Source organism: Electrophorus electricus, chromosome 13, assembly GCF_041902795.1.
Source record: "Electrophorus electricus isolate QZ-2024a chromosome 13, ASM4190279v1, whole genome shotgun sequence".
Classification (NCBI taxonomy): domain Eukaryota; kingdom Metazoa; phylum Chordata; class Actinopteri; order Gymnotiformes; family Gymnotidae; genus Electrophorus; species Electrophorus electricus.
The window spans coordinates 18,082,915-18,099,858 of record NC_137509.1 but is presented as its reverse complement, the minus strand read 5'-3'; the positions used below and the strand labels follow the sequence as shown (position 1 = coordinate 18,099,858).

At 35.5% G+C, this 16,944-nt stretch overlaps 5 pseudogenes; all 5 read right to left on the bottom strand.

Moving 5' to 3' along the window:
* Positions 1–4,073: 4,073 nt before the first annotated feature.
* On the bottom strand, positions 4,074–4,192 carry LOC145647524 (5S ribosomal RNA; annotated as a pseudogene).
* Positions 4,193–7,931: 3,739 nt separating this feature from the next.
* Positions 7,932–8,050, bottom strand: LOC145647523 (5S ribosomal RNA; annotated as a pseudogene).
* A 1,983-nt stretch (positions 8,051–10,033) lies between these two features.
* On the bottom strand, positions 10,034–10,152 carry LOC145647670 (5S ribosomal RNA; annotated as a pseudogene).
* A 2,861-nt stretch (positions 10,153–13,013) lies between these two features.
* On the bottom strand, positions 13,014–13,132 carry LOC145647522 (5S ribosomal RNA; annotated as a pseudogene).
* Positions 13,133–15,993: 2,861 nt separating this feature from the next.
* LOC145649030 (5S ribosomal RNA) lies at positions 15,994–16,112 on the bottom strand (annotated as a pseudogene).
* Between the last annotated feature and the right edge of the window lie 832 nt (positions 16,113–16,944).

The window sequence follows — 16,944 nt, the reverse complement described above, 5'->3', positions numbered from 1 at the left end:
GATGCAAAAAAAACTTACAGCATCTGCTATTCCCAGGTGCTAACAGATAGTTTGAGTTAATTATTCACTGCACTTCAAATTTGAACATGATAGCTTGAACATAAATTAAAGGGATGCAATACAATCTTACAGCACCTGCTATTCCCTGGTACTAAAATATTTCTATTTAATCTGTACACTTCACATACAAGCTTGTCAGTTGCAGATTAAAGTAAAGTGATGCAACAAAAACTTACAGCATTTGCTATTCCCAGGTGCTAACAGATAGTTTTTTTAATTAATCACTGCACTTCACATCCTAGCATGTCATCTTGAAAGTAAATTAAAGTGATGCAAGAGAAGCTTACAGCATCTCGTAGTCCAAGGTGCTAACAGATAGATTTTTGAGGAATCACTGCACTTCACATTCAGGCATGTGAGTTGGAGAGTAAATGAAAGTGATGCAAAAAAAACTTACAGCATCTGCTATTCCCAGGTGCTAACAGATAGTTTGAGTTAATTATTCACTGCACTTCAAATTTGAACATGATAGCTTGAACATAAATTAAAGGGATGCAATACAATCTTACAGCACCTGCTATTCCCTGGTACTAAAATATTTCTATTTAATCTGTACACTTCACATACAAGCTTGTCAGTTGCAGATTAAAGTAAAGTGATGCAACAAAAACTTACAGCATTTGGTATTCCCAGGTGCTAACAGATAGTTTTTTTAATTAATCACTGCACTTCACATCCTAGCATGTCATCTTGAAAGCAAATTAAAGTGATGCAAGAGAAGCTTACAGCATCTCGTAGTCCAAGGTGCTAACAGATAGATTTTTGAGGAATCACTGCACTTCACATTCAGGCATGTGAGTTGGAGAGTAAATGAAAGTGATGCAAAAAAAACTTACAGCATCTGCTATTCCCAGGTGCTAACAGATAGTTTGAGTTAATTATTCACTGCACTTCAAATTTGAACATGATAGCTTGAACATAAATTAAAGGGATGCAATACAATCTTACAGCACCTGCTATTCCCTGGTACTAAAATATTTCTATTTAATCTGTACACTTCACATACAAGCTTGTCAGTTGCAGATTAAAGTAAAGTGATGCAACAAAAACTTACAGCATCTGCTATTCCCAGGTGCTAACAGATATTTTTTTTAATTAATCACTGCATTTCACATCCTAGCATGTCATCTTGACAGTAAATTAAAGTGATGCAAGAGAAGCTTACAGCATCTCATAGTCCAAGGTGCTAACAGATAGATTTTTGAGGAATCACTGCACTTCACATTCAGGCATGTGAGTTGGAGAGTAAATGAAAGTGATGCAAAAAAAACTTACAGCATCTGCTATTCCCAGGTGCTAACAGATAGTTTGAGTTAATTATTCACTGCACTTCAAATTTGAACATGATAGCTTGAACATAAATTAAAGGGATGCAATACAATCTTACAGCACCTGCTATTCCCTGGTACTAAAATATTTCTATTTAATCTGTACACTTCACATACAAGCTTGTCAGTTGCAGATTAAAGTAAAGTGATGCAACAAAAACTTACAGCATCTGCTATTCCCAGGTGCTAACAGATAGTTTTTTTAATTAATCACTGCATTTCACATCCTAGCATGTCATCTTGACAGTAAATTAAAGTGATGCAAGAGAAGCTTACAGCATCTCGTAGTCCAAGGTGCTAACATATAGTTTTTTGATGAATCACTGCACTTCACATTCAGGCATGTGAGTTGGAGAGTAAATGAAAGTGATGCAAAAAAAACTTACAGCATCTGCTATTCCCAGGTGCTAACAGATAGTTTGAGTTAATTATTCACTGCACTTCAAATTTGAACATGATAGCTTGAACATAAATTAAAGGGATGCAATACAATCTTACAGCACCTGCTATTCCCTGGTACTAAAATATTTCTATTTAATCTGTACACTTCACATACAAGCTTGTCAGTTGCAGATTAAAGTAAAGTGATGCAACAAAAACTTACAGCATTTGCTATTCCCAGGTGCTAACAGATAGTTTTTTTAATTAATCACTGCACTTCACATCCTAGCATGTCATCTTGAAAGTAAATTAAAGTGATGCAAGAGAAGCTTACAGCATCTCGTAGTCCAAGGTGCTAACAGATAGATTTTTGAGGAATCACTGCACTTCACATTCAGGCATGTGAGTTGGAGAGTAAATGAAAGTGATGCAAAAAAAACTTACAGCATCTGCTATTCCCAGGTGCTAACAGATAGTTTGAGTTAATTATTCACTGCACTTCAAATTTGAACATGATAGCTTGAACATAAATTAAAGGGATGCAATACAATCTTACAGCACCTGCTATTCCCTGGTACTAAAATATTTCTATTTAATCTGTACACTTCACATACAAGCTTGTCAGTTGCAGATTAAAGTAAAGTGATGCAACAAAAACTTACAGCATTTGGTATTCCCAGGTGCTAACAGATAGTTTTTTTAATTAATCACTGCACTTCACATCCTAGCATGTCATCTTGAAAGCAAATTAAAGTGATGCAAGAGAAGCTTACAGCATCTCGTAGTCCAAGGTGCTAACAGATAGATTTTTGAGGAATCACTGCACTTCACATTCAGGCATGTGAGTTGGAGAGTAAATGAAAGTGATGCAAAAAAAACTTACAGCATCTGCTATTCCCAGGTGCTAACAGATAGTTTGAGTTAATTATTCACTGCACTTCAAATTTGAACATGATAGCTTGAACATAAATTAAAGGGATGCAATACAATCTTACAGCACCTGCTATTCCCTGGTACTAAAATATTTCTATTTAATCTGTACACTTCACATACAAGCTTGTCAGTTGCAGATTAAAGTAAAGTGATGCAACAAAAACTTACAGCATCTGCTATTCCCAGGTGCTAACAGATATTTTTTTTAATTAATCACTGCATTTCACATCGTAGCATGTCATCTTGACAGTAAATTAAAGTGATGCAAGAGAAGCTTACAGCATCTCATAGTCCAAGGTGCTAACAGATAGATTTTTGAGGAATCACTGCACTTCACATTCAGGCATGTGAGTTGGAGAGTAAATGAAAGTGATGCAAAAAAAACTTACAGCATCTGCTATTCCCAGGTGCTAACAGATAGTTTGAGTTAATTATTCACTGCACTTCAAATTTGAACATGATAGCTTGAACATAAATTAAAGGGATGCAATACAATCTTACAGCACCTGCTATTCCCTGGTACTAAAATATTTCTATTTAATCTGTACACTTCACATACAAGCTTGTCAGTTGCAGATTAAAGTAAAGTGATGCAACAAAAACTTACAGCATCTGCTATTCCCAGGTGCTAACAGATAGTTTTTTTAATTAATCACTGCATTTCACATCCTAGCATGTCATCTTGACAGTAAATTAAAGTGATGCAAGAGAAGCTTACAGCATCTCGTAGTCCAAGGTGCTAACATATAGTTTTTTGATGAATCACTGCACTTCACATTCAGGCATGTGAGTTGGAGAGTAAATGAAAGTGATGCAAAAAAAACTTACAGCATCTGCTATTCCCAGGTGCTAACAGATAGTTTGAGTTAATTATTCACTGCACTTCAAATTTGAACATGATAGCTTGAACATAAATTAAAGGGATGCAATACAATCTTACAGCACCTGCTATTCCCTGGTACTAAAATATTTCTATTTAATCTGTACACTTCACATACAAGCTTGTCAGTTGCAGATTAAAGTAAAGTGATGCAACAAAAACTTACAGCATTTGCTATACCCAGGTGCTAACAGATAGTTTTTTTAATTAATCACTGCACTTCACATCCTAGCATGTCATCTTGAAAGTAAATTAAAGTGATGCAAGAGAAGCTTACAGCATCTCGTAGTCCAAGGTGCTAACAGATAGATTTTTGAGGAATCACTGCACTTCACATTCAGGCATGTGAGTTGGAGAGTAAATGAAAGTGATGCAAAAAAAACTTACAGCATCTGCTATTCCCAGGTGCTAACAGATAGTTTTTTTTATTAATCACTGCACTTCACATTTGAGCATGTCAGCTTGAAAGTAAATTAAAGTGATGCAAGAAAAGCTTACAGCACCTGGTATTCCTAGGTAGGGTCCCACCTCAGTACTATTCAGGCCCAAACTTGCTTAGCTTCCAAGGTCAGATGAGATTGGGCGTTCTCAAGATGGTGTGGCCGTAAGCCTTAAACACTTACTCAAATTGCCTAATCATAGCAAATATGATCAAAGACCAATCTGACCATTTTTTTTATTAATCCCTGCACTTGACATTCTAGAATGTTATCTTGAATGTAATTAAATGATGCAATAAAAGCTTACAATACGGAGCTGGTATACGGAGGCACTAATTATTCACTGCACTTCAAATTTGAACATGATAGCTTGAACATAAATTAAAGGGATGCAAACAATCTTACAGCACCTGCTATTCCCTGGTACTAAAATATTTCTATTTAATCTGTACACTTCACATACAAGCTTGTCAGTTGCAGATTAAAGTAAAGTGATGCAACAAAAACTTACAGCATCTGCTATTCCCAGGTGCTAACAGATAGTTTTTTTAATTAATCACTGCATTTCACATCCTAGCATGTCATCTTGACAGTTAATTAAAGTGATGCAAGAGAAGCTTACAGCATCTCGTAGTCCAATGTGCTAACATATAGTTTTTTGATGAATCACTGCACTTCACATTCAGGCATGTGAGTTGGAGAGTAAATGAAAGTGATGCAAAAAAAACTTACAGCATCTGCTATTCCCAGGTGCTAACAGATAGTTTGAGTTAATTATTCACTGCACTTCAAATTTGAACATGATAGCTTGAACATAAATTAAAGGGATGCAATACAATCTTACAGCACCTGCTATTCCCTGGTACTAAAATATTTCTATTTAATCTGTACACTTCACATACAAGCTTGTCAGTTGCAGATTAAAGTAAAGTGATGCAACAAAAACTTACAGCATCTGCTATTCCCAGGTGCTAACAGATAGTTTTTTTAATTAATCACTGCATTTCACATCCTAGCATGTCATCTTGACAGTAAATTAAAGTGATGCAAGAGAAGCTTACAGCATCTCGTAGTCCAAGGTGCTAACATATAGTTTTTTGATGAATCACTGCACTTCACATTCAGGCATGTGAGTTGGAGAGTAAATGAAAGTGATGCAAAAAAAACTTACAGCATCTGCTATTCCCAGGTGCTAACAGATAGTTTGAGTTAATTATTCACTGCACTTCAAATTTGAACATGATAGCTTGAACATAAATTAAAGGGATGCAATACAATCTTACAGCACCTGCTATTCCCTGGTACTAAAATATTTCTATTTAATCTGTACACTTCACATACAAGCTTGTCAGTTGCAGATTAAAGTAAAGTGATGTAACAAAAACTTACAGCATCTGCTATTCTCAGGTGCTAACAGATAGTTTTTTTAATTTATCACTGCATTTCACATCCTAGCATGTCATCTTGACAGTAAATTAAAGTGATGCAAGAGAAGCTTACAGCATCTCGTAGTCCAAGGTGCTGACATATAGTTTTTTGATGAATCACTGCACTTCACATTCAGGCATGTGAGTTGGAGAGTAAATGAAAGTGATGCAAAAAAAACTTACAGCATCTGCTATTCCCAGGTGCTAACAGATAGTTTGAGTTAATTATTCACTGCACTTCAAATTTGAACATGATAGCTTGAACATAAATTAAAGGGATGCAATACAATCTTACAGCACCTGCTATTCCCTGGTACTAAAATATTTCTATTTAATCTGTACACTTCACATACAAGCTTGTCAGTTGCAGATTAAAGTAAAGTGATGCAACAAAAATTTACAGCATTTGCTATTCCCAGGTGCTAACAGATAGTTTTTTTAATTAATCACTGCACTTCACATCCTAGCATGTCATCTTGAAAGTAAATTAAAGTGATGCAAGAGAAGCTTACAGCATCTCGTAGTCCAATGTGCTAACATATAGTTTTTTGATGAATCACTGCACTTCACATTCAGGCATGTGAGTTGGAGAGTAAATGAAAGTGATGCAAAAAAAACTTACAGCATCTGCTATTCCCAGGTGCTAACAGATAGTTTGAGTTAATTATTCACTGCACTTCAAATTTGAACATGATAGCTTGAACATAAATTAAAGGGATGCAATACAATCTTACAGCACCTGCTATTCCCTGGTACTAAAATATTTCTATTTAATCTGTACACTTCACATACAAGCTTGTCAGTTGCAGATTAAAGTAAAGTGATGCAACAAAAACTTACAGCATCTGCTATTCCCAGGTGCTAACAGATAGTTTTTTTAATTAATCACTGCATTTCACATCCTAGCATGTCATCTTGACAGTAAATTAAAGTGATGCAAGAGAAGCTTACAGCATCTCGTAGTCCAAGGTGCTAACATATAGTTTTTTGATGAATCACTGCACTTCACATTCAGGCATGTGAGTTGGAGAGTAAATGAAAGTGATGCAAAAAAAACTTACAGCATCTGCTATTCCCAGGTGCTAACAGATAGTTTGAGTTAATTATTCACTGCACTTCAAATTTGAACATGATAGCTTGAACATAAATTAAAGGGATGCAATACAATCTTACAGCACCTGCTATTCCCTGGTACTAAAAGATTTCTATTTAATCTGTACACTTCACATACAAGCTTGTCAGTTGCAGATTAAAGTAAAGTGATGCAACAAAAACTTACAGCATCTGCTATTCCCAGGTGCTAACAGATATTTTTTTTAATTAATCACTGCATTTCACATCGTAGCATGTCATCTTGACAGTAAATTAAAGTGATGCAAGAGAAGCTTACAGCATCTCATAGTCCAAGGTGCTAACAGATAGATTTTTGAGGAATCACTGCACTTCACGTTCAGGCATGTGAGTTGGAGAGTAAATGAAAGTGATGCAAAAAAAACTTACAGCATCTGCTATTCCCAGGTGCTAACAGATAGTTTGAGTTAATTATTCACTGCACTTCAAATTTGAACATGATAGCTTGAACATAAATTAAAGGGATGCAATACAATCTTACAGCACCTGCTATTCCCTGGTACTAAAATATTTCTATTTAATCTGTACACTTCACATACAAGCTTGTCAGTTGCAGATTAAAGTAAAGTGATGCAACAAAAACTTACAGCATCTGCTATTCCCAGGTGCTAACAGATAGTTTTTTTAATTAATCACTGCATTTCACATCTTAGCATGTCATCTTGACAGTAAATTAAAGTGATGCAAGAGAAGCTTACAGCATCTCGTAGTCCAAGGTGCTAACATATAGTTTTTTGATGAATCACTGCACTTCACATTCAGGCATGTGAGTTGGAGAGTAAATGAAAGTGATGCAAAAAAAACTTACAGCATCTGCTATTCCCAGGTGCTAACAGATAGTTTGAGTTAATTATTCACTGCACTTCAAATTTGAACATGATAGCTTGAACATAAATTAAAGGGATGCAATACAATCTTACAGCACCTGCTATTCCCTGGTACTAAAATATTTCTATTTAATCTGTACACTTCACATACAAGCTTGTCAGTTGCAGATTAAAGTAAAGTGATGCAACAAAAACTTACAGCATTTGCTATACCCAGGTGCTAACAGATAGTTTTTTTAATTAATCACTGCACTTCACATCCTAGCATGTCATCTTGAAAGTAAATTAAAGTGATGCAAGAGAAGCTTACAGCATCTCGTAGTCCAAGGTGCTAACAGATAGATTTTTGAGGAATCACTGCACTTCACATTCAGGCATGTGAGTTGGAGAGTAAATGAAAGTGATGCAAAAAAAACTTACAGCATCTGCTATTCCCAGGTGCTAACAGATAGTTTTTTTTATTAATCACTGCACTTCACATTTGAGCATGTCAGCTTGAAAGTAAATTAAAGTGATGCAAGAAAAGCTTACAGCACCTGGTATTCCTAGGTAGGGTCCCACCTCAGTACTATTCAGGCCCAAACTTGCTTAGCTTCCAAGGTCAGATGAGATTGGGCGTTCTCAAGATGGTGTGGCCGTAAGCCTTAAACACTTACTCAAATTGCCTAATCATAGCAAATATGATCAAAGACCAATCTGACAATTTTTTTTATTAATCCCTGCACTTGACATTCTAGAATGTTATCTTGAATGTAATTAAATGATGCAATAAAAGCTTACAATACGGAGCTGGTATATGGAGGCACTAATTATTCACTGCACTTCAAATTTGAACATGATAGCTTGAACATAAATTAAAGGGATGCAAACAATCTTACAGCACCTGCTATTCCCTGGTACTAAAATATTTCTATTTAATCTGTACACTTCACATACAAGCTTGTCAGTTGCAGATTAAAGTAAAGTGATGCAACAAAAACTTACAGCATCTGCTATTCCCAGGTGCTAACAGATAGTTTTTTTAATTAATCACTGCATTTCACATCCTAGCATGTCATCTTGACAGTTAATTAAAGTGATGCAAGAGAAGCTTACAGCATCTCGTAGTCCAATGTGCTAACATATAGTTTTTTGATGAATCACTGCACTTCACATTCAGGCATGTGAGTTGGAGAGTAAATGAAAGTGATGCAAAAAAAACTTACAGCATCTGCTATTCCCAGGTGCTAACAGATAGTTTGAGTTAATTATTCACTGCACTTCAAATTTGAACATGATAGCTTGAACATAAATTAAAGGGATGCAATACAATCTTACAGCACCTGCTATTCCCTGGTACTAAAATATTTCTATTTAATCTGTACACTTCACATACAAGCTTGTCAGTTGCAGATTAAAGTAAAGTGATGCAACAAAAACTTACAGCATCTGCTATTCCCAGGTGCTAACAGATAGTTTTTTTAATTAATCACTGCATTTCACATCCTAGCATGTCATCTTGACAGTAAATTAAAGTGATGCAAGAGAAGCTTACAGCATCTCGTAGTCCAAGGTGCTAACATATAGTTTTTTGATGAATCACTGCACTTCACATTCAGGCATGTGAGTTGGAGAGTAAATGAAAGTGATGCAAAAAAAAACTTACAGCATCTGCTATTCCCAGGTGCTAACAGATAGTTTGAGTTAATTATTCACTGCACTTCAAATTTGAACATGATAGCTTGAACATAAATTAAAGGGATGCAATACAATCTTACAGCACCTGCTATTCCCTGGTACTAAAATATTTCTATTTAATCTGTACACTTCACATACAAGCTTGTCAGTTGCAGATTAAAGTAAAGTGATGCAACAAAAACTTACAGCATTTGCTATACCCAGGTGCTAACAGATAGTTTTTTTAATTAATCACTGCACTTCACATCCTAGCATGTCATCTTGAAAGTAAATTAAAGTGATGCAAGAGAAGCTTACAGCATCTCGTAGTCCAAGGTGCTAACAGATAGATTTTTGAGGAATCACTGCACTTCACATTCAGGCATGTGAGTTGGAGAGTAAATGAAAGTGATGCAAAAAAAACTTACAGCATCTGCTATTCCCAGGTGCTAACAGATAGTTTTTTTTATTAATCACTGCACTTCAAATTTGAACATGATAGCTTGAACATAAATTAAAGGGATGCAATACAATCTTACAGCACCTGCTATTCCCTGGTACTAAAATATTTCTATTTAATCTGTACACTTCACATACAAGCTTGTCAGTTGCAGATTAAAGTAAAGTGATGCAACAAAAACTTACAGCATCTGCTATTCCCAGGTGCTAACAAATAGTTTTTTTAATTAATCACTGCACTTCACATCCTAGCATGTCATCTTGAAAGTAAATTAAAGTGATGCAAGAGAAGCTTACAGCATCTCGTAGTCCAAGGTGCTAACATATAGTTTTTTGATGAATCACTGCACTTCACATTCAGGCATGTGAGTTGGAGAGTAAATGAAAGTGATGCAAAAAAAACTTACAGCATCTGCTATTCCCAGGTGCTAACAGATAGTTTTTTTTATTAATCACTGCACTTCACATTTGAGCATGTCAGCTTGAAAGTAAATTAAAGTGATGCAAGAAAAGCTTACAGCACCTGGTATTCCTAGGTAGGGTCCCACCTCAGTACTATTCAGGCCCAAACTTGCTTAGCTTCCAAGGTCAGATGAGATTGGGCGTTCTCAAGATGGTTTGGCCGTAAGCCTTAAACACTTACTCAAATTGCCTAATCATAGCAAATATGATCAAAGACCAATCTGACAATTTTTTTTATTAATCCCTGCACTTGACATTCTAGAATGTTATCTTGAATGTAATTAAATGATGCAATAAAAGCTTACAATACGGAGCTGGTATACGGAGGCACTAATTATTCACTGCACTTCAAATTTGAACATGATAGCTTGAACATAAATTAAAGGGATGCAAACAATCTTACAGCACCTGCTATTCCCTGGTACTAAAATATTTCTATTTAATCTGTACACTTCACATACAAGCTTGTCAGTTGCAGATTAAAGTAAAGTGATGCAACAAAAACTTACAGCATCTGCTATTCCCAGGTGCTAACAGATAGTTTTTTTAATTAATCACTGCATTTCACATCCTAGCATGTCATCTTGACAGTTAATTAAAGTGATGCAAGAGAAGCTTACAGCATCTCGTAGTCCAATGTGCTAACATATAGTTTTTTGATGAATCACTGCACTTCACATTCAGGCATGTGAGTTGGAGAGTAAATGAAAGTGATGCAAAAAAAACTTACAGCATCTGCTATTCCCAGGTGCTAACAGATAGTTTGAGTTAATTATTCACTGCACTTCAAATTTGAACATGATAGCTTGAACATAAATTAAAGGGATGCAATACAATCTTACAGCACCTGCTATTCCCTGGTACTAAAATATTTCTATTTAATCTGTACACTTCACATACAAGCTTGTCAGTTGCAGATTAAAGTAAAGTGATGCAACAAAAACTTACAGCATTTGCTATTCCCAGGTGCTAACAGATAGTTTTTTTAATTAATCACTGCACTTCACATCCTAGCATGTCATCTTGAAAGTAAATTAAAGTGATGCAAGAGAAGCTTACAGCATCTCGTAGTCCAATGTGCTAACATATAGTTTTTTGATGAATCACTGCACTTCACATTCAGGCATGTGAGTTGGAGAGTAAATGAAAGTGATGCAAAAAAAACTTACAGCATCTGCTATTCCCAGGTGCTAACAGATAGTTTGAGTTAATTATTCACTGCACTTCAAATTTGAACATGATAGCTTGAACATAAATTAAAGGGATGCAATACAATCTTACAGCACCTGCTATTCCCTGGTACTAAAATATTTCTATTTAATCTGTACACTTCACATACAAGCTTGTCAGTTGCAGATTAAAGTAAAGTGATGCAACAAAAACTTACAGCATTTGCTATTCCCAGGTGCTAACAGATAGTTTTTTTAATTAATCACTGCACTTCACATCCTAGCATGTCATCTTGAAAGTAAATTAAAGTGATGCAAGAGAAGCTTACAGCATCTCGTAGTCCAATGTGCTAACATATAGTTTTTTGATGAATCACTGCACTTCACATTCAGGCATGTGAGTTGGAGAGTAAATGAAAGTGATGCAAAAAAAACTTACAGCATCTGCTATTCCCAGGTGCTAACAGATAGTTTGAGTTAATTATTCACTGCACTTCAAATTTGAACATGATAGCTTGAACATAAATTAAAGGGATGCAATACAATCTTACAGCACCTGCTATTCCCTGGTACTAAAATATTTCTATTTAATCTGTACACTTCACATACAAGCTTGTCAGTTGCAGATTAAAGTAAAGTGATGCAACAAAAACTTACAGCATCTGCTATTCCCAGGTGCTAACAGATAGTTTTTTTAATTAATCACTGCATTTCACATCCTAGCATGTCATCTTGACAGTAAATTAAAGTGATGCAAGAGAAGCTTACAGCATCTCGTAGTCCAAGGTGCTAACATATAGTTTTTTGATGAATCACTGCACTTCACATTCAGGCATGTGAGTTGGAGAGTAAATGAAAGTGATGCAAAAAAAACTTACAGCATCTGCTATTCCCAGGTGCTAACAGATAGTTTGAGTTAATTATTCACTGCACTTCAAATTTGAACATGATAGCTTGAACATAAATTAAAGGGATGCAATACAATCTTACAGCACCTGCTATTCCCTGGTACTAAAATATTTCTATTTAATCTGTACACTTCACATACAAGCTTGTCAGTTGCAGATTAAAGTAAAGTGATGCAACAAAAACTTACAGCATTTGCTATTCCCAGGTGCTAACAAATAGTTTTTTTAATTAATCACTGCACTTCACATCCTAGCATGTCATCTTGAAAGTAAATTAAAGTGATGCAAGAGAAGCTTACAGCATCTCGTAGTCCAAGGTGCTAACAGATAGATTTTTGAGGAATCACTGCACTTCACATTCAGGCATGTGAGTTGGAGAGTAAATGAAAGTGATGCAAAAAAAACTTACAGCATCTGCTATTCCCAGGTGCTAACAGATAGTTTGAGTTAATTATTCACTGCACTTCAAATTTGAACATGATAGCTTGAACATAAATTAAAGGGATGCAATACAATCTTACAGCACCTGCTATTCCCTGGTACTAAAATATTTCTATTTAATCTGTACACTTCACATACAAGCTTGTCAGTTGCAGATTAAAGTAAAGTGATGCAACAAAAACTTACAGCATCTGCTATTCCCAGGTGCTAACAAATAGTTTTTTTAATTAATCACTGCACTTCACATCCTAGCATGTCATCTTGAAAGTAAATTAAAGTGATGCAAGAGAAGCTTACAGCATCTCGTAGTCCAAGGTGCTAACATATAGTTTTTTGATGAATCACTGCACTTCACATTCAGGCATGTGAGTTGGAGAGTAAATGAAAGTGATGCAAAAAAAACTTACAGCATCTGCTATTCCCAGGTGCTAACAGATAGTTTTTTTTATTAATCACTGCACTTCACATTTGAGCATGTCAGCTTGAAAGTAAATTAAAGTGATGCAAGAAAAGCTTACAGCACCTGGTATTCCTAGGTAGGGTCCCACCTCAGTACTATTCAGGCCCAAACTTGCTTAGCTTCCAAGGTCAGATGAGATTGGGCGTTCTCAAGATGGTGTGGCCGTAAGCCTTAAACACTTACTCAAATTGCCTAATCATAGCAAATATGATCAAAGACCAATCTGACAATTTTTTTTATTAATCCCTGCACTTGACATTCTAGAATGTTATCTTGAATGTAATTAAATGATGCAATAAAAGCTTACAATACGGAGCTGGTATACGGAGGCACTAATTATTCACTGCACTTCAAATTTGAACATGATAGCTTGAACATAAATTAAAGGGATGCAAACAATCTTACAGCACCTGCTATTCCCTGGTACTAAAATATTTCTATTTAATCTGTACACTTCACATACAAGCTTGTCAGTTGCAGATTAAAGTAAAGTGATGCAACAAAAACTTACAGCATCTGCTATTCCCAGGTGCTAACAGATAGTTTTTTTAATTAATCACTGCATTTCACATCCTAGCATGTCATCTTGACAGTTAATTAAAGTGATGCAAGAGAAGCTTACAGCATCTCGTAGTCCAATGTGCTAACATATAGTTTTTTGATGAATCACTGCACTTCACATTCAGGCATGTGAGTTGGAGAGTAAATGAAAGTGATGCAAAAAAAACTTACAGCATCTGCTATTCCCAGGTGCTAACAGATAGTTTGAGTTAATTATTCACTGCACTTCAAATTTGAACATGATAGCTTGAACATAAATTAAAGGGATGCAATACAATCTTACAGCACCTGCTATTCCCTGGTACTAAAATATTTCTATTTAATCTGTACACTTCACATACAAGCTTGTCAGTTGCAGATTAAAGTAAAGTGATGCAACAAAAACTTACAGCATCTGCTATTCCCAGGTGCTAACAGATAGTTTTTTTAATTAATCACTGCATTTCACATCCTAGCATGTCATCTTGACAGTAAATTAAAGTGATGCAAGAGAAGCTTACAGCATCTCGTAGTCCAAGGTGCTAACATATAGTTTTTTGATGAATCACTGCACTTCACATTCAGGCATGTGAGTTGGAGAGTAAATGAAAGTGATGCAAAAAAAACTTACAGCATCTGCTATTCCCAGGTGCTAACAGATAGTTTGAGTTAATTATTCACTGCACTTCAAATTTGAACATGATAGCTTGAACATAAATTAAAGGGATGCAATACAATCTTACAGCACCTGCTATTCCCTGGTACTAAAATATTTCTATTTAATCTGTACACTTCACATACAAGCTTGTCAGTTGCAGATTAAAGTAAAGTGATGCAACAAAAACTTACAGCATTTGCTATTCCCAGGTGCTAACAGATAGTTTTTTTAATTAATCACTGCACTTCACATCCTAGCATGTCATCTTGAAAGTAAATTAAAGTGATGCAAGAGAAGCTTACAGCATCTCGTAGTCCAATGTGCTAACATATAGTTTTTTGATGAATCACTGCACTTCACATTCAGGCATGTGAGTTGGAGAGTAAATGAAAGTGATGCAAAAAAAACTTACAGCATCTGCTATTCCCAGGTGCTAACAGATAGTTTGATTTAATTATTCACTGCACTTCAAATTTGAACATGATAGCTTGAACATAAATTAAAGGGATGCAATACAATCTTACAGCACCTGCTATTCCCTGGTACTAAAATATTTCTATTTAATCTGTACACTTCACATACAAGCTTGTCAGTTGCAGATTAAAGTAAAGTGATGCAACAAAAACTTACAGCATTTGCTATTCCCAGGTGCTAACAGATAGTTTTTTTAATTAATCACTGCACTTCACATCCTAGCATGTCATCTTGAAAGTAAATTAAAGTGATGCAAGAGAAGCTTACAGCATCTCGTAGTCCAATGTGCTAACATATAGTTTTTTGATGAATCACTGCACTTCACATTCAGGCATGTGAGTTGGAGAGTAAATGAAAGTGATGCAAAAAAAACTTACAGCATCTGCTATTCCCAGGTGCTAACAGATAGTTTGAGTTAATTATTCACTGCACATCAAATTTGAACATGATAGCTTGAACATAAATTAAAGGGATGCAATACAATCTTACAGCACCTGCTATTCCCTGGTACTAAAATATTTCTATTTAATCTGTACACTTCACATACAAGCTTGTCAGTTGCAGATTAAAGTAAAGTGATGCAACAAAAACTTACAGCATCTGCTATTCCCAGGTGCTAACAGATAGTTTTTTTAATTAATCACTGCATTTCACATCCTAGCATGTCATCTTGACAGTAAATTAAAGTGATGCAAGAGAAGCTTACAGCATCTCGTAGTCCAAGGTGCTAACATATAGTTTTTTGATGAATCACTGCACTTCACATTCAGGCATGTGAGTTGGAGAGTAAATGAAAGTGATGCAAAAAAAACTTACAGCATCTGCTATTCCCAGGTGCTAACAGATAGTTTGAGTTAATTATTCACTGCACTTCAAATTTGAACATGATAGCTTGAACATAAATTAAAGGGATGCAATACAATCTTACAGCACCTGCTATTCCCTGGTACTAAAATATTTCTATTTAATCTGTACACTTCACATACAAGCTTGTCAGTTGCAGATTAAAGTAAAGTGATGCAACAAAAACTTACAGCATTTGCTATTCCCAGGTGCTAACAAATAGTTTTTTTAATTAATCACTGCACTTCACATCCTAGCATGTCATCTTGAAAGTAAATTAAAGTGATGCAAGAGAAGCTTACAGCATCTCGTAGTCCAAGGTGCTAACATTTAGTTTTTTGATGAATCACTGCACTTCACATTCAGGCATGTGAGTTGGAGAGTAAATGAAAGTGATGCAAAAAAAACTTACAGCATCTGCTATTCCCAGGTGCTAACAGATAGTTTTTTTTATTAATCACTGCACTTCACATTTGAGCATGTCAGCTTGAAAGTAAATTAAAGTGATGCAAGAAAAGCTTACAGCACCTGGTATTCCTAGGTAGGGTCCCACCTCAGTACTATTCAGGCCCAAACTTGCTTAGCTTCTAAGGTCAGATGAGATTGGGCGTTCTCAAGCTGGTGTGGCCGTAAGCCTTAAACACTTACTCAAATTGCCTAATCATAGCAAATATGATCAAAGACCAATCTGACAATTTTTTTTTATTAATCCCTGCACTTGACATTCTAGAATGTTATCTTGAATGTAATTAAATGATGCAATAAAAGCTTACAATACGGAGCTGGAATACGGAGGCACTAATTATTCACTGCACTTCAAATTTGAACATGATAGCTTGAACATAAATTAAAGGGATGCAAACAATCTTACAGCACCTGCTATTCCCTGGTACTAAAATATTTCTATTTAATCTGTACACTTCACATACAAGCTTGTCAGTTGCAGATTAAAGTAAAGTGATGCAACAAAAACTTACAGCATCTGCTATTCCCAGGTGCTAACAGATAGTTTTTTTAATTAATCACTGCATTTCACATCCTAGCATGTCATCTTGACAGTTAATTAAAGTGATGCAAGAGAAGCTTACAGCATCTCGTAGTCCAATGTGCTAACATATAGTTTTTTGATGAATCACTGCACTTCACATTCAGGCATGTGAGTTGGAGAGTAAATGAAAGTGATGCAAAAAAAACTTACAGCATCTGCTATTCCCAGGTGCTAACAGATAGTTTGAGTTAATTATTCACTGCACTTCAAATTTGAACATGATAGCTTGAACATAAATTAAAGGGATGCAATACAATCTTACAGCACCTGCTATTCCCTGGTACTAAAATATTTCTATTTAATCTGTACACTTCACATACAAGCTTGTCAGTTGCAGATTAAAGTAAAGTGATGCAACAAAAACTTACAGCATTTGCTATTCCCAGGTGCTAACAGATAGTTTTTTTAATTAATCACTG